This window comes from Ovis aries, chromosome 15 (genome assembly GCF_016772045.2).
Source record: "Ovis aries strain OAR_USU_Benz2616 breed Rambouillet chromosome 15, ARS-UI_Ramb_v3.0, whole genome shotgun sequence".
NCBI lineage: Eukaryota > Metazoa > Chordata > Mammalia > Artiodactyla > Bovidae > Ovis > Ovis aries.
Genome location: NC_056068.1, coordinates 19,444,148 through 19,463,104, shown reverse-complemented (window position 1 = coordinate 19,463,104; position 18,957 = coordinate 19,444,148).

Here is an 18,957-nt window from a genome sequence, read left to right as displayed (position 1 = left end):
CTCTATGGTTTGGGAAACATGCAAGTCTCTTTCTAATCTTCAAGTTGTGAAAGTATTGGTTGTTCAATTGTGTCTGACTATTTGCAACCCCATGGACTATGGCTTGCCAGGCTTCTCTGTTCATGGAATTCTCCAGACAAGAATATGGAGTGGGTTGTCATGCCCTCCTCCAGGGGATCTTCCCTACCCAGGGACTGAATGTGGGTCTGCTCTATTGTACACAGATTCTTTACCGTCTGGGCTACCAAGGAGGCTCCTTCAAGTTATTCAAATATAAAATAAGACGATAGCAATCTTCTAAAGTCATTATTGTTAAGACAAATTTAGACAATGTATGTAAGGCATTAACATCATTCCTGACAAACAGGGAGTGATTATTAACTGTATGAGTGTGTGTGTGTTCAGTCATGTCCAACTCTTTGCAACCCCATGGACTGTAGTCTGCCAGGCTCTTCTGTCCATGGAATTCCTCAGGCAAGAATACTGGAGTGGGGTGCCATTTCCTTCTCTGGGGCATCCACCAGACCCAGGGATTGAACTCACATCTCTCGTGTCTCCTGCATTGTCAGGTGAATTCTTTACCATTGTGCCACCTGGGAAGCCCGTCCATCAACTATTGCCTCAAGTATATTTGGGCTTCTCAGGAGGTTCAGCAGTGAAGAATCCATGTGCAATGCAGGAGATACAAGAGATGCAGGTTCAGTCCCTGGGTTGGGAAGACACCCTGGATGAAGGCATAGCAACCCACTCCAGTGTTCTTGACTGGAGAATCCCATGGACAGAGGAACCTGGTGGGCTACAATCCAGAGCGTCTTAAAGAGTTGGACACGACTGAAGCGACCGAGTACACACGCATGTATATTTAGAACAACTATTTTCAAATCAGAATCACTTGTTTTCAGCTATGTGGAGAGCATCACTTTTGATGTTTAGTATCAGGCAAACCCTGTTACAGAGGAAGAGGAAGATAACTCAGCCAGACCAGCAGGTCACCTGTCACCATGTGAAGGAGGATGCACATGGCCTGGGTAGAGGAGACACATTTGCCATTTATCTTGCTGCTGTGGAGATAAGTCTTCTCTTGACAACTGCACCTCACCTTTGCCCATGGATGAGACAGCAGAAGGGCTTCATGGCTTTGCTAATCACCATCCAGGAACGTCTCTTTCTCATCAGCCTGATGCATGTTTATACACCTGATGTGTATGTGTAATGGGGGAAGTTCTTGACACACAAGGAGGCAGAGGTGGTGTGGAAGGAAAAGAATGTTTCAGTGGAAATTAAGAGAACAGTTACAGACCTAATTACAAAGTGTCAGAGGTAACGAGACATTTACAGTGCTGAGGTCCTTTGACAATGTGTTTCAACACTTCATTTGACTTAGAATGATCTTAATTATTCTTCACACTTGAGCAAAACAAATCCAGCCATTCGCACAGACACATTTAATGCACCATAAAATGCATTAAGTGAGCCCAAAGAAAGTGCCTCCAGACAACAGAAAGTGTTTTCATTAGATCTTCACTCCCAAATCTGGGTAAGAGATGACGAAGGAGTTGAAACTGAGTCAGAGTGTCACTCAGGCAGCTAAGTGGGCAGCTCTGAGGTCACACAGTTCATTGTTACCATGGGTGCACCTTACCATGGTAACAATGAACAGCAGAGATGGTGCTTTATGCTAAGGAAGAACTTGGAGATGTGAAACAGATGGCTCGTTGTCTGTTTCTATTTTGAGCATGACTATGAGCAATGGATCCAATTATATAACTGGAAGGGGAGAACCATCTAAGACATTTGTGGTTGATGAGGTTGACTGTGGAGCCACAGATTGGCACCAGGTGCATTGCCAGTTCCGGCAATCTTGTAGTACCTGCTCAGAAGTAGCCACGGTAACCACGGATAACTCCAAGAATCATACCCTAGACCACACATCATTGGGAAAGGAAGTGAGAAGTGGCTACCACCAAGCCTAGCAGATGGTTTCTATCATCAGTGCAGACAATATGGATATGAACACTACCTTCATTACAAAAGACTGACTAATTTAAAAGACCTTCAGTTTTTAATCCCTCTGTCAAAGAAAGATTAAATACTCACTTGATGATCTTACTTAGTTTAGTTTTTATATTATTTTATTATATTCATCCTCTTGTAATCTTTTGCAGCCACAGTACAGCACATTCCCAATCACAGATTTTTTTAAAGACCAAATTCTGCCTCAGAAAGTGTATCTTGAATAATGTAGAATTAATGGCTTTGTAAGTCCCCCCGACCTATGCTAGGTAACCCTATACTCAATTATGTAAGTTTTCGGACCACTAATAATCAAATCAACCTAGACATTCTCAGCTTTGTTTGTATTCTTGTGGCACACCAAATTGATAGCAGACTTCTAGCTCAATATTTAATTGATTTTCTCAGGATATCTTTACTGATAATGAAAAGGACAATGGAGCCTGCAGTGTTGCAAGCTCACAACCAGAAATATGGCAATTGGGCTTGGTGAGCAGGATTGAGACAGGAACGTGCTCACGCTGGGGCTGCTGGCATTAATGTGTTCACAGGTGAACAGGGAGCTTCTGAGTCTGCCGATCCCATTATAGAATCACCTCTCAGCATGGGGCAGAGCTTTGTGGCTGGTTGGAAGATGAATGGGGAGTATGGTCATGATGGGGGTGGGGACACTGCCCAGAGGCAAGCTCTGGGCTGAAGGGTCAGGGTCGGAGATCCACACTCTGCTCCAGACTTTGCTGCCACTCACTATTCCCTCGGGACATGTCTGGGCTGGGATTCACAGTCCTTGCCTTCCACCCTGCACCCTGTAAATCACCGTCAGAGTGGCCTTGGGGCCACTGGGCCCACTAATGCGCCCTCATATAGCACTGAGAGCTCCCACTCAGATGACCTCCACAAATCTTGTTACTTGGAGCTGAATGCACTGGAGAATTAAGTGTATTTGAAAGGAAAAATTAATCATCCAAATTAAGTGGGGAAGATTCTGGTGTGATGTAGTAAAAGCATTATTGAAGGGGAAAGAAGAGGTTATGGAGGGGTGTGGAGAAGAAATCACATATCTGTGTGACTCTATGATTATAAACAGGAGCTCTTTGTTCAATATTGCAGATAGAGTCTTGATGCAATAATATTATAATAACTGAAATAATAATAATAACCATTTATCAAGTGCTTATGATATACCAGGTACTCTGCTAAGGGCCTCATGGGCTTCATTTCCTTAAATTTTTACTACAAATAGTCACTGTTATAACCCACATTTTACTTATTAGGAAACTGAGGTCAGAGGGGTTTAGTAACTCTTCAAGGTTGCACAGCTAGTTCACTGAACAGCTTGGTCGTTGGGTTCTAATGACAGGAGATCTTAATCAAAAGTTGTGCTGATAATGAGTCATACTACTTGGGTGTGGGAGTAAAACAGATTTCAAGAAAACAGAAGACATATTTCTTGCTGTCATGGAGTTTATGCTCAAGAAAGGAAGATAAAGTATTTCAAATAGTTAGTTAGATGTTTATATAGCTATATGTTGGTGGGAAAGAGAAGTACAGGATTCTGTCAGGACCTTTCACAGGAGCCCTTGACCAAACCCATGCTGCACTCCCTACATCATTCAGCCTTAATGCACAGCTTTAGGGGCCAGCATACATTTTGTTTTTGTTAAGTCACTCAGTCATGTCCGACTCTTCTGAGACCCCACAGACTGTAGGGAGCCTTGCTCCTCTGACCATGGGATTTTCCAAACAAGGTTACTGGAATGGGTTACCATTTCCTCCTCCAGGAGATCTTCCTGACCCAGGGACTGAACCCACATCTCTGCAGCTCCTGCACTGCAGGAGGATTCTTTACTACTAAGCCACCAGCCAGGATATATACACATTCACAAAAGAGTGAGTTAGGAAATTCAGGTCTATCCCTCCCATCACAAGTTGTAGTTTAGAGTGTTTACTGATTCTCAGTTCAAGAAGAACAAAACACATTATCAATACACATATTATCATCTTCTGGGCCTTATATGTCTACTGGATAAAAAGTATATCTTTATAGCAGGTTTGTCTCAGTTCAGTTCAGTTCACTCATGTCCGACTCTTTGCGACCCATGGACTGTAGCACACCAGGCTTCCCTGTTCAACACCAGCTCCCGGAGCTTACTCAAACTTATGCCCACCAAGTTAGTGATACCGTGCAACCATCTTATCCTCTGTTGTCCCCTTCTCCTCCTCTTGCCTTCAATCTTTCCCAGTAAAAGGGTATTTTCAAATGAGTTCTTCACATCAGGTGGCCAAAGTATTGGAGCTTCAGCTTCAACATCATTCCTTTCAATGAATATTCAGGACTGATTTCCTTTAGGATGAACTGGTTGGATCTCCTTGCAGTCCAAGGGACTCTCAAGAATCTTCTCCAATACCACAGTTCAAAAGCATCAATTCTTTGGTGCTCAGTTCTCTTTATAGTCCAACTCTCAAATCTATACATGACCACTGGAAAAACCATAGCTTTGACTAGATGGACCTTTGTTGGCAAAGTAATGTCTCTGCTTTTTAATATGCTGTCTAGGTTGGTCATAACTTTTCTTCCAAGGAGCAAGTGTCTTTTAATTTCATGGCTTCAGTCACCATCTGCAGTGATTTTGGAGCCTCCCAAATAAAGTCTGTCACTGTTTCCATTGTTTTCCCATCTATTTGCTTTGAAGTTATGGGACCAGATGTCATGATCTTACTTTTCTGAATGTTGAGTTTTAAGCCAGCTTTTTTACTCTCCTCTTTCACTTTCAAGAGGCTCTTTAGCTCTTCTTCGCTTTCTGCCATAAGTGTGGTATCATATGCATATCTGAGGTTATTGATATTTCTCCCAGCAATCTTGATTCCAGCTTGTGCTTCATCCACCCCAGCATTTCTCATGATGTACTCTGCATATAAGTTAAATAAGCAGGGTGACAATATACAGCCTTGATGTACTCTTTCTTGATTTGGAACCAGTCTGTTTTTCTAAGTACAGTTCTAACTGTTGCTTCTTGACTGTATGCAGATTTCTCAGGAGGCAGGTCAGGTGGTCTGGTATTCCCATCTCTTGAAGAATTGTCCACAGTTTATTGTGATCCACACAGTCAAAAGCTTTGGCATGGCCAATAAAGCAGAGGTAGATGTTTTCTGGAACTCTCTTGTATTTTCAGTGATTCGACGATTGTTGGCAATTTGGCACGTTTGTCTACTTGATCTTTATGCTATTTTTGAGCTTCATAGTTGTGGCAAGGGAATAGAGGCACATCTAAAATTCTGATCCCCAGTCCTTTATTACCAGCCTGATCATGCTTATTCCTTCTGGAGGAGTCAGAGGCAGAGTGTGGGAGTGTGGATCTGGGTGCACTGCTCATTTGGATCCCAGTGGGGTTGAGTTTCAGTGGCCAAATGGGACTCTGGAAACTGCAGGCACTTGGTGAGTTCCTTCTCTTCTGGGGGGATTTAGGCGTTCTTCCAGAGGGACTGTTCCTCAGTGGAATCCTGCCATCTGCTCTTGTCTACCCTGGCACTGGCAGGGGATGGTTTCACCTCAAGTCAGGTTCTCTAGAAACAGGCCCTGGGACAATGTACTCTTTGAGAAACACCTAAGGGAAGTGGAGAAACAGGATCTGGAAGTGGGAGGGGTGAGAGCCCCGCTGGGGTGTGTTCTCAGGCCTGGTGCCTGAGGGTTCTGAGTCTAAGTTATGTGCAGAGGTGGAGGCCAATGGGCCCAGCTCTTAGATCCATATCAGTCCCTTCATCTCAAGGATAGCTAACCTCCTAGGGGTCTCCAGAAGCCAAAGAGCTAGGGGTGGTTTCAACAGCAGCAGGATCTGAAGAGGTCTTGTGTTCTAGACCCACAACAGGGTGCACTCCAACCACTCTTGAGTCCCAGTCCTTCAGTGGGGATTTTGGAAGTGTATAGCACAGTTCAGTTCAGTTCAGTTCAGTCGCTCAGTCGTGTCCGACTCTTTGCGACCCCATGAATCACAGCACGCCAGGCCTCCCTGTCCATCACCATCTCCCGGAGTTCACTCAGACTCACGTCCATCGAGTCAGTGATGCCATCCAGCCATCTCATCCTCTGTCGTCCCCTTCTCCTCCTGCCCCCAATCCCTCCCAGCATCAGAGTCTTTTCCAACGAGTCAACTCTTCGCATGAGGTGGCCAAAGTACTGGAGTTTCAGCTTCGGCATCATTCCTTCCAAATAAATCCCCGGGTTGATCTCCTTCAGAATGGACTTTTGGATCTCCTTGCAGTCCAAGGGACTCTCAAGAGTCTTCTCCAGCACCACAGTTCAAAAGCATCAATTCTTCGGCACTCAGCCTTCTTCACAGTCCAACTCTCACATCCATACATGACCACAGGAAAAACCATAGCCTTGACTAGATGGACCTTAGTCGGCAAAGTAATGTCTCTGCTTTTGAATATACTATCTAGGTTGGTCATAACTTTTCTTCCAAGGAGTAAGCATCTTTTAATTTCATGACTGCAGTCACCATCTGCAGTGATTTTGGAGCCCCCCAAAATAAAGTCTGACACTGTTTCCACTGTTTCCCCATCTATTTCCCATGAAGTGATGGGACCGGATGCCATGATCTTCGTTTTCTGAATGTTGAGCTTTAAGCTAACATTTTTGCTCTCCTCTTTCACTTTCATCAAGAGGCTCTTTAGCTCCTCTTCACTTTCTGCCATAACGGTGGTGTCATCTGCATATCTGAGGTTATTCCAAGCACACATATTTTCACCTTTCTGATGAGAGCCCAGCAGGCGAAGGGGGAACTCAGGTGCTGACATCAGAAAGATCTCCAGATTCTAATTTTCCTGCTTCTCAGTGAGGAGAAGGTGTTCCTGCCAGTGGGAACATCTCTAGATGATGACCCCAGGAATGCAAAGCTATTTTAAAGCACCTGCCCTTCAGAACAGATGTCCTCCGGTGTGGAGTCAAGAAGTGACATTCTATCACTTAGGAATAGTCTCTACATGGGCCACAGAAAGAGGAACCAGTTTAACACACTGTAAATTCACTCTTCCGAGTAATACAATTACGATTCTTCCTGCATCTGTGCATTTCAAACTACAAATGTTAAAGTGCAGGAAACATAATTTATTAACTTTTCTATACGCAAATGTTTAATTCCAGTCAATTTACAATTTGAATAATTGCTTCAATAACTTGTTTATGAATGTCAATCATTTCAGAATGAGTTCCTTAAACCAATCCTCTGGTAAAACTTTGTAAAATTTCTTCTCAAGAGAAAATGACCCTTTTAAAAGAAATTTCTTTCACAAGTCTTGAAAGGTGTGGACCAAAAAAAGAAAAGGTAAGATATTTTCTTTCTAAGTCTTTGAAGCCTATTGTGTGTTTTTGCCAGAAAAAGAATGCCAAATGCTGAGTTTCCTTCTTAAGAGTTGCTGTGGTTTTATTCCCTTGGTGTATGTATCTTCTAGAATCCTAGATTCTGCAGTAATGTGTGGAATGGTTGTTTAGAATGCCACGCTTCACTGAATAATCTCCTCTTCTCCCATTTTTCATGGAGCGATGTCCAATTAATTTCACATTGTCTTTTTGATGGCTGCAACCAATTGGTTGTTTCAAGTCAGAAGATTTTATCCAGATAGAAATAATTATGGTGAGTAAATGAGACTATACAGCCAAAACAGAGAATCGATTTAGCCCTTTGTTTACATGCTGACACTTCTAATTTTTACATTCTGACTTAAATCAATGACAGATTTCCTTTACAAAAGACGTACGTCCAGAGTCCCAATTTATAGATTTGCTGGTTGTTTACATATTGGAAAACTTGCCCCATATTATGACCTAAGTTTACAGTTTATACTGTATGTATCATTTTGCTGCTGTTCTCCGATTATACTAATAAACTGAATTATGTTTTTTTGAGCAGATGAAGACATTTTACGTAAGGAAGTAAAGGCCTCCAAAGAATAAGGATGTATGTATCTGTGTGTGGGCCTCCATGAGCCTCTCATGTGTCTGTGCCAGGCCAGGGCTTTCCTTCAAGGGAGGAGCATCCACCCTAATAGGATGCATTCCTTTATAATTTCTAGGAGCCATAGGAAGACAGATTCATAATTCTTAACGAAAGCAGGGGTCAGTGACTGATAAGACAACTCCAAAAATACACAAAACAAAGAAAAGAAATTAAATTTAAGGAAAGTGAAAATCAATATTGACTCAAAGAAACTATAAATCTTGATATTCCATACAGTAAGTATGTATGTTTATCATTACTCGTTTGAACATATGAACTGAAATCACATTTAAGGCCTCCTGGAAAGCAGCCAGATTTCTACTTGCCTGTAGCAAAAGATGACTTATGCCAGGTAAGTGGTAGAAAAGAACTGATTTAATTAATCTTGTCACCAAGGTTTTGTGACTGAGGAAGGGTGAATTGGGAAAAAGGCTAGCGAGACATTTTCTAACATTTATTTCTAAAAATAATTGAAAATAGCCTACTGTATCTTATCCATGGGCTTCCCTGGTGGCTCAGAGGTTAAAGCGTCTACATGCTTGAGGTTAACTGTCTTCAAGTTGTATAACCACCTCACCTACTCTGACTAGCATCAGATCAGGTCAGCGCACCTACTGATTTTCTTCTCCAGTTGAATAGCCATGGATCACTTCTGTATAGGCTTTACAGCAGTTCATTAATTTATTTAAAAAATAGTTATTTGATGTTTATTATGTGATAGACTGTTCCAGGTGCCAGGGATATGATGATGAGCCAATTGGACAACGTTGCTTCCCTCACAGAACTTACTCTCTAGTTTTTATGATAAACATGAAAGAAGGAAACATATATATTCCATACTTACAGGTCAGGATGAGTCTATGAAGAAAATGGACAGAGTAAGGCGATAGAGTGTGAGGAAAGGGAGTGCTATATTTAAAAGTCTGCCAGGGAAGGCTTCTTTGAGGAGATGTCCTTTGAGTAGAAACTTTAAATGACGTAATCTATATGACTATGTTAAATCAAGATGGATCTGAAAAGATTTAATCTACATGAATATTTCAGGGCATGGAGAACACAGCCCTAAAGTAGACATGTACTTGTCTTGGGGTGCTGCATCACTGATGAGCTCAGTAGAACTAGCTTAAATTATTATCCAGGTTGGTGGTAAGGGGAAAAGATTGAGAAGAAAGGCAAGATTTTAATGCTGAAACCAACAAGAGATTCCAGAAGTAGGGCCCTGATGGGACCAGTCTGAAATGTTTAGGCAATTCTAAAGCTGGTGATGAGATTTAACAGAGCCAATTGCAAGAGGAACCAAGGTGAGGAGCCAGCATGATCGGGAAGCCCACAGGAGGAGTGCTGATGTAGACTCACAGGGTGTGGAGTAAGCAGTGGTGAATATGGGGCAGTTTCTGAGCCAACTGACATCTGTCAACTACTTAAGGCTCATCTGTCTGTTTCACAGGTGTGACATGTGCTCTAGAAAGGTTAGATAGGTGGTCCCTAGAGTCAGGCAGAGGGAGATAGAGAACCAACTAAATCCCAGAAGGATCAGCTCTAGTTTAAAGCATTCTGTAAAAAGCTGAGGTGTGGGCATGATGGACAGGCCTGAGAAGAAGTGCAGTTTCTAGGCTTATCAAGGACTGGAAATAAAGTTGGCTGCTCAGAGTGGAAATTGGCCATTTTGTTACCCGAAGTCCAGTACATACATGGGTTAATTGTCCAAACAATTCAACTGAAGGATCTAAGTATTTTTTAGCAAACTTGTTATTTGTTGGTTTGACCCAGAGCATAAGGATCTTTCCAGACTTTGTAAACAATGTCCATTTCTTCTCCCTACATGTACACATAAACATGTGTGCACGCATGCACACAAGTGCACACACACACACACACACACAGTCCATAGGTACTAACCTCAAAGCTGTTTTTTCATTCATTCATCCATTTAGCAAACAATTGTTGAATTGCTATTTTTTGGCAGGTCTGAAGATACAAAAATAAATAGCAACTGGTCCCCTTCATAGATCACAGCCTTGTCATGACAAAAGGGATTGTGTAACTCAGTTGAGCTATGAGCCATGCTGTGCAGGACCACCTGAGATGGATGGGTCATAGTGATCCACTGAAGGAAGGAATGGCAAACCACTCCAGTATTCTTGCTGCAAGAACCCCATGAACAGGAAGAAAAGGCAAAAAGATATGAAAGTGGAAGATGAGCCCCCAGGTCAGAAGGTGTCCAGTATGCTACTGGAGAAGAGTGGAGGGCAATTACTAGTAGCTACAGAAAGAATGAAGTAGCTGGGCCAAAGAAGAAATGATGTTCAGCTGTGGATGTGTCTGGTAGTAAAAGTCCAATGCTGTAAAGAATGATAATGCATAGGAACCTGGAATGTTAGGTCCCCGAATCAAGGGAAATTGGACATGACCAAGAAGGAGAAAGCAAGAGTGAACATCGATATCTTAGAAGTCAGTAAAAGAAAATGGACAGGAATGGACAAATTTAATTTGGATAACCATTATATCTACTACTGTGGGCAAGAATCCCTACAAGAAATGGAGTAGCCCTCATAGCCAACAAAAGAGTCTGAAATGCAGTACTTGGGTGTAATCTCAAAAATGACAGAATGATCTGGGCTCATTTCTAAGGCAAACCATTCAACATCACAGTAATCTATGTCCCAACCACTAATACCAAACAAGCTGAAGTTGATCGGTTCTATGAAGACCTATAAAACCTTCTAGAACTAACATCAAAAAAGATACCTTTTTCATTATAGGGGATTGGAATGCAAAAGTAGGAAGTCAAGAGATACCTGGAGTAACAGGCAAGTTTAGCCTTGGAATACAAAATGAAGCAGGGCAAAGGCTAATAGAGTTTTACCAAGAGAACATACTGGTTTTTAGCAAACACTCTCTCTCAGCAACACAAGAGATGACTCTACACATGGACATCATGAGATGGTCAATACAGATTGACTATATTCTTTGCAGCTGATGATGTAGAAGCTCTATACAATGTCAGCAAAAATAAGACCTGGAGCTGACTGTGGCTCGGATCATGAGCTCTTATTGCAATATTCAGGCTCAAGTTGAAGAAGGTGGGGAAAACCACTGGGCCACTCAGGTATGACCTAAATCAAATCCCTTTAATAAATAGATTCAAGAGATTAGATCTAGTAGACAGAGTGCTTTAAGAACTATGGACAGAAGTTCAAAACACTGTATAGGAGACAGTGACCCTAAACTATCCTAAGGAAAAATAAGTGCAAAAACGTAAAGTTGTTGAGGAGTTGTCTGAGGAGGCTTTACAAATAGCTGGGGAAAGAAGAGAAGTGAAAGGTAAGGGAAAAAGGGAAAGATATACCCAACTGAATGTAGAGTTCCAGAACATGGCAAGGAGAGAAAAGAAGGCTTTCTTAAATGAATGATGCAGAGAAATAGGGAAAAGCAATAGAATGAAAAAGACTAGGGATCTCTTCAAGAAAATCAGAGATATCAAGGAAACATATTATGTAAGGATGGGCACGATAAAGGACAGAAACTGTAGGAATCTAACAGGAGCAAAAGAGATTGAGAAGAGTGGCAAGAATATGCAGAAGAATAATACAAAAAAAGTTCTTAATGCCCTGGATAACCATGATGCTGTTGTCATTCACTGTGACTGGACATCCTCGAGTGTGAAGTCAGGTAGGCCTTAGGAAGCATTACTATTAATACAAACAAAGCTAAAGGAGGATAAGGAATTCCAGTTGAGCTATTTAAAATCTTAAAAGATGCTGCTGCTAAAGTGCTGCACTCAATATGCCAGTAAATTTGGAAAACTTAGCAGTGGCCAAAGGACTGGAAAAGGTCAGCTTTCATTTGAATTCAAAGAAGGGTAATGCCAAAGAATGTTCAAATCACATGACTGCACTCATTTCACATGCTAGCAAGCCAATTCTCAAAATCCTTCAAACTAGGCTTCAGCAGTAGGTGAACTGAGAACTTCCAGATGCACAAGCTGGATTTAGAAAAGGCAAAGGAAGCAGAGATCGAATTGCTAACATTCATTGCATCATAGGGAAAGCAAGGAAATTCCAGAAAAACATCTACTTCTGCTTTGTTGACTATATTAAGGGCTTTGGCTGTGTGGATCACAACAAACTGTGAAAAATTCTTGAAGAGATGGGAATACCAGACTTTACCTGTCTCCTGAGAAACCTGTACGCGTGTCAAGAAACAACAGTTAGAACTCGACATTGAACAACTGACTGGTTCAAAATTGGGAAAGGAGTACATCAAAGCTGTATAGTGTCACCCTGCTTATTTAACTTCTATGCAGAGTATATCATTCAAAATGCTGGGCTGGATAAATCATAGGCTGGAATCAAGATTGCCGGGAGAAATATCAACAACCTCAGATATGTAGATGATACTACTCTAACGACAGAAATGGAAGAGGAACTAAAGAGCCTCTTGATGAAGGTGAAAGATGAGAGTGAAGAAGCTGGCTTAAAACTCAACATTCAAAAAGCTAAGATTGTGGAATCTGATCACATCACTTCACAGCAATTAGAAGGGAAAAAATGGGAAGCATGACAGATTTTCTCTCCATGGGCTCCAAATTCACTGCAGATGGTGACTGCAACCAGGAAATTAAAAGTCACTTGCTCCCTGGAAGGAAAGCTATGACACATCTAATGAAAGTGAAAGGGTAAATAATTCAGTCATGTCTGACTCTTTGTGACCTCATGGATGTAGTCCACCAGGCTCCTCTGTCCATGCGATTTCCCAGGCAATAGTACTGGAGTGGGTTGCCATTCCCTTCTCCAGGAGAATCTTCCTTATGCAGGGACTGAACCCAGGTCTCCTGCATTGCAGGCAGATTCTTTACTGTCTGACCCACCAGGGAAGGCCTCAAACCTAAACAATGTATTAAACAGCAGACATCACGTTGCCAACAAATGTCCATATAGTCAAACTATGGTTTTTCCCAGTAGTCATGTACGGATATGAGAGTTGGACCGTGCAAAAGGCTGAGTGTCGAAGAATTGATGCTTTTGAATTATGGTGTGGAGAAGACTCTAGAGAGTCTCTTGGAATATAAGCAGATCAAACCAGTCAATCCTAAAGGAAATCAACCCTGAATATTCATTGGAAGGACTCAAGCTGAAGCTAAAGCTCTGATACTTTGGCCACCTGAAAAGAAGAGTTGACTTATTGGAAAAGACCTTGAAGCTTGTAAAGATTGAAGACAAAAGGAGATGGGTGCAGCAGAGGATGAGATGGTTGGATAGCATCACTGACTCAATGGACATGAATTTGAGCAAACCCTGGGAGATGGTGATGGACAGAGGTGTCTGGTGTGCTGAAGTCCCTGGGGTCGCAAAAAGCTGTATACAAGTTAGCGACTAAACAACCATATTGTGGCATTTCTGAAGATATAAAACTAAATAACAACTGGTCTCTGACTTTAAGGAACTTCAGTCTTCTGATTCCAGGCTGAGCTACTTCCTTCAAGGCCCTTTTGATTTTTCAGGGAACAAAGTCTTTCTTGTTGGACCTCATGCCATCCCTTAGGACTTTGAATCCATGCGGCTGTGCTTGCAGGTCGTTTGCAAGCTCTTTGGCCTCTGCCCTAGGAATGGATCATTTTTTCTCTGTCAGAGTCAGGCTCCTAGACCCTGTTTAATGTCTATACTTTCAACGTTGCTACTCTCTAGTCTTATCTTTTCTTGTTAAAGATGACAATATTATGCTTGCATTGTCTATCCCCACCTCGCAACTGATAGCCACCTAGAGTTTAAAGCATCTTACCCAGAGATTTTCTCAAACTCTTGAAACGTCTAGTCCCTGCCTCTGCTGCCTCAATTCTCAGTCTTATCTCAGAGGCATTAGGTGGGGCTAGGAGAAGGGAAGAGATATCCATTCACACTGCCCTCTGGGAAGTAACACTACCTTCTTCTAATGGGGGGTTTAAAATTTAATAGAATAGTTCCTGAGAAAATAATTGTTTGAGCTATAATTAATTAATTATATTTAGATTTTCCTGGTGGCTCAGATGGTAAAGAATCTGCCTGCAATGCAGAAGACCCAGGTTTGATCCATGGGTTGGGAAGATCCTCTGGAGAAGAGAATGGCTACTCACTCTAATATTCTTGCCTGGAGAATTCCAGGGCTACAGTCCATGGAGTTGCAAAGAGTTGGGCACAACTGAGTGACTAACACAGTAACAGTCTCATGCTTGATCCAGCTTCTTTTAATAGGAATATAAAGTAGAATAGAGATAGAAAGTTGAAACAGAAATGTAAGATTTTAGCTAAGAAAAATTGAGGATGTTCTTTTCATATCTTTACTGTGGCACATAGGGGAGCTATGAAAATGAAGAGAAATGACACATTAAGCCCCTCCTGTGAGCCAGATGTTTTGCATAAGCTCCTCATAATAATTGAAAACTACAGAGCATGTTAAAGGAGGTCAGATAATTATTAAATGTTATAAAACTAATAAGTGGAAAGTTGGGAAGTGAATCAGGTGCTTTGTGATGTTAGAATTGGTCATTTGTTCTTCATCATGTTTTGACCTGGATCTAGAATTAGCTAGCTCCATGACCTTGGCCTTACTGGCCTGAATACCAACTTTGGGGAAATGAGATTACACCCAGGCTTCCGAGTACATGTCCGTGGCTATTGTCACCTTCATATCCATGGTTGGAAATCATTCCTCAGGACTTTTCTGAATCCAAGTTCATTTAAATAAGAAATAGTGTCCTACATATTAACAAGATTCCTGCTGTTTTCCCTTAATTTTTGACATTATAAAGCTGTGTAGTGATTGTTTTGTGCAAATTCTTTCAGGAAGGCACTTGAATGCTTTTGCAGTTGCTTTTCTCATTATCCCACTCCTATTCAGGGAGACATTACAAGCATCTCTCAAAATATACCTGCATCCAGTCAGATTCAGAAGGAGGATCAAGTTTGACCATGTATAACAATATGAAGTAAAACTGACAGAGACTTAATTGTGAAATGCCTCTGTTCTACCTAGTAATTTTCTAAAATGAACCAATGAGTCAGTTGATCAATACATTAAAAAATCATGGGAAATTAGAAGGATAATGTCTATCTCAAAAAAGATGACTTGACACAATGTTATAATAATTTAGAGCAACCAAAGTACTTTAAAAATTAATGTGAAATTCGCAATCGATCATTTTAGATTTTAGTGGCCAAGGCACTGCATTTGTATAACACAATTGCTCAGTTGCAGAGCAGCATTAGTTTTCAGACCAGAGAAGGGGAATTAAATGAAATGAGGACTGACCTTTGTGACTGATGAAAATGAGAATCAGCATCTCTGGACACTTCTTGTTTCATGTTGTTCTTAATTGGACAATATTACAGAAATGACAAGAAACGAAACTTGATATTGATGGAAATTGCTTTAACAGATGGGAGCATTTTGACACAGTAATTTCAAGGTTCTCTAATTTGAAGGTGGCTGAGTTGTATTTTTAAAAACTAAATAGTACATTTATAAACCAATATCTAGAGGAGACATTTGCACCAAATGTCTAAAATTGATCTGTAAAATTTCACTGTCCCAGGGATAAAATGACATGAAAATTCAGGTCATTTAACTATGTACATGAAAGAGAAAATTGGTTAGGTGTCTAACAGCTTCAGACAGAAATACCAGACAAATCTGGGACTTGTCAGCATTATACAGAAACCACAAATTGGGCTGACAGAAGCCAATATCTTTTGATAATTATTCTGTATACACTAAACACACTGGGATCTACAGCAAGCAGAGAGCCCTGGAAAAAAGTCCTAACAGGTTCATGTAGGAACTCCAAGCAGGCTTGCACTGTTATGAATAGAAATTGCTGAGAGATATTAGAATTAAGGTCACTTGAAAACTGGACTGGACAACCTCACAAGAAATTGCCCATAGAACAAAATATCTGAAGCTCTGTGTCTCTCAAGGTCCTGCTAAACCCCCTCTATGGGGCTTAAATCTCCTACTTTAGCTCTAATCTGTTACATGCTACACTGCCCCTCACATACTCAAAGCATACCAGCCTCTCCTACACACACACACACACACACACACACACACACACACACACAGAGAGAGAGAGAAAATAACTAGTCTCTGCCAGAAAAATGATCATATCAGTAAGATAACTGTTTGCTTGTCTTCCCTTTCTGACTTTTAAAAATTTTCATGAATGTTCTCCTCCACTCTTGGATACCAGGGGCTAACTGCTTTATGAGCCTTCTTCTAAAAAAAGCAAGTATTGATCTATTCCACAATTACCCTTTGACAAATTAATTTACTGGTCTGAGTTGTGAACCATGCCCTTTTCTATAATCAGCACATCACCTTTCTTTGTGAAAGATGCTTTATTCCATAGGATGGCTATTTATTCAGAACAACCTAAGAAGGACAGAACCTAGAGAAATGGATCTTACCCTTGGGGAAGGCAGGCATGGGGAAAAGGGGTGCAGTGCAAATAAGAGTCTGCCAAGTGGGGCATGGAATCCAACAAGCATAGCAAGGGCTGAGGAGGTTGAGTACACAGGTAGGGGAAAGTGAGAGCAAATTCAAGGTTAGGCGATGTTTAGTTAGATCTGAATACCAGCTCCAACACTTGTTAAAAATAGGTGATATATTGTGCTTGTATCTATTTGTCACTTCCACTGTATAATCATAGGGATTTCGTTAAGATCGTACCTGAAAAGTCTATTGGTTTTCCCTACTTTCTTCAATTTAAGTCTGAAGTTTGCAATAAGGAGTTCATGATCTGAGCCACAGTCAGCTCCCGATCTTGTTTTTGCTGACATTGTATAGAGCTTCTACATTGTACATTGTATAGAGCTTCATCAGCTGCAAAGAATATAATCAATCTGTATTGACCATCTCATGATGCCCATGAGTAGAATCATCTCTTGTATTGCTGGAAGAGAGTATTTGCTATGAACCAGTGTGTTATCTTGGCATAACTCTGTTAGCCTTTGCCTTGCTTCATTTTGTACACCAAGGCCAAATTTGCTGTTATTCCAGGTATCTTTTGACTTCCTACTTTTGCATTCCAGGCCCCTATGATGAAAAATACATCTTTTTTGGGTGTTAGTTCTAGAAAGTCTTATAGGTCTTCATAGAACCATTCCACTTCAGCTTCTTCAGGACTACTGTTTGGGGCATAGACTTGGAATACTGATATTGAATGGGCCTTGGGAAGCAACAGTATGAACAAAGATAGTGGAGGCGATGGAATTCCGGTTGAGCTATTTCAAATCTTGAAAGATGATGCTGTGAAAGTACTGCATTAAACGTGTCAGCAAATTTGCAAAACTCAGCAATAGCCACAGGACTAGAAAAGATCAGTTTTCATTCCATTTCCAAAGAAAGGCAATGCCAACTATTGTTCAAACTACTGCACAATTGCACTCATCTCACACACTAGCAAAGTAAAGCTCAAAATTCTCCAAACCAAGCTTCAACAGTATGTGAACCGTGAATTTCCAGACGTTCAAACTGGATTTAGATAAGGTAGAGAAACCAGAGATCAAATTGCCTACATCTGTTGGATCATAGAAAAAGCAAGAGAATTAAAAAAAAAAAACAAACCCAAAACCATTTACTTCTGCTTTATTGACTACACCAAAGCCTTTGACTTTGTGGATCAAAACAGACTGGAAGATTCTTCAAGAGATGGGAATACCAGACCTCCATACCTGCCTCCTGAGAAACCTGTATGAAGGTCAAGAAGCGACAGTTAGAGTTGGATATGGAGCAATGGACTGATACAATTGGGAAAGAAGTACATCAAGGATGTATATTGTTACCCTGTTTATTTACCTTATATGCAGAGTACATCATGCAAAATGCCAGGCTGGATAAAGCACAAGCTGAAATCAAGATTGCTAGGAGAAATATCAATAACCTCAGATATGCAGATGACACCACCCTTATGGCAGAAAGAAAAGAAGAACTAAAGAGCTTCTTGATGAAAGTGAAAGAGGAGAGTAAAAATCTCAACATTCAGAAAACTAAGATCATGGCATCCAGTCCCATCACTTCTTGTTAAATAGATGGGGAAACAGTGAGAGACTTATCTTTTTGGGCTCTAAAATCACTGCAGATGGTGACTACAGCCATGAAATTAAAAGACACTTGCTCCTTGAAAGAAAAACCATGACCAACCTAGACAGTATATTAAAAAGCAGAGACATTGCTTTGCCAACAAAGGTCTGTCTAGTCAAAGCTATGGTTTTTCCAGGAGTCATGTATGGATGTGAGAGTTAGAATATAAAGAGAGCTGAGCACTGAAGAATTGATACTTTTGAACTGTGGTATTGGAGAAGACTCTTGAGAGTCCCTTAGACACAGTAAGGAGATCCAACCAATCCATCCTAAAGAAAATCAGTCCTGAATATTCACTGGAAGGACTGACGTTGAAGCTGAAACTCCAGTACTTTGGCCACCTGATGCGAAGAACTGACTCATTGAAAAGACTCTTTTACTGGGAAAGATTGAAGGCAAGAGAGAAGGGGACAACAGGGGATGAGATGGTTGGATGGCATCACCGACTTGATAGACATGAGTTTGAGCGAGCTCTGGGAGTTGGTGATGGACAGGAAGCCTAGTATGCTGCAGTCTATGAGGTTGTATAGAGTTGGACAGGACTGAGTGACTGAACTGAACTGATTGTGCTTGTCCCTGAATTCATGCTGTACTTCAGTTCAGTTCAGTCTCTCAGTCATGTCCAACTCTTTGTGATCTCATGGACTGCAGCATGCCAGGCCTCTCTGTCCATCACCAACTCTTGGAGCGTGCTGAAACTCATGTCCATCCAGTCAGTTATGCCATCCAACCATCTCACCCTTTGTCATCCCCTTCTCCTTCTGCCTTCAATCTTCCCCAGCATCAAGGTCTTTTCCAATGAGTCAGTTTTTCACATCAGGTGGCCAAAGTA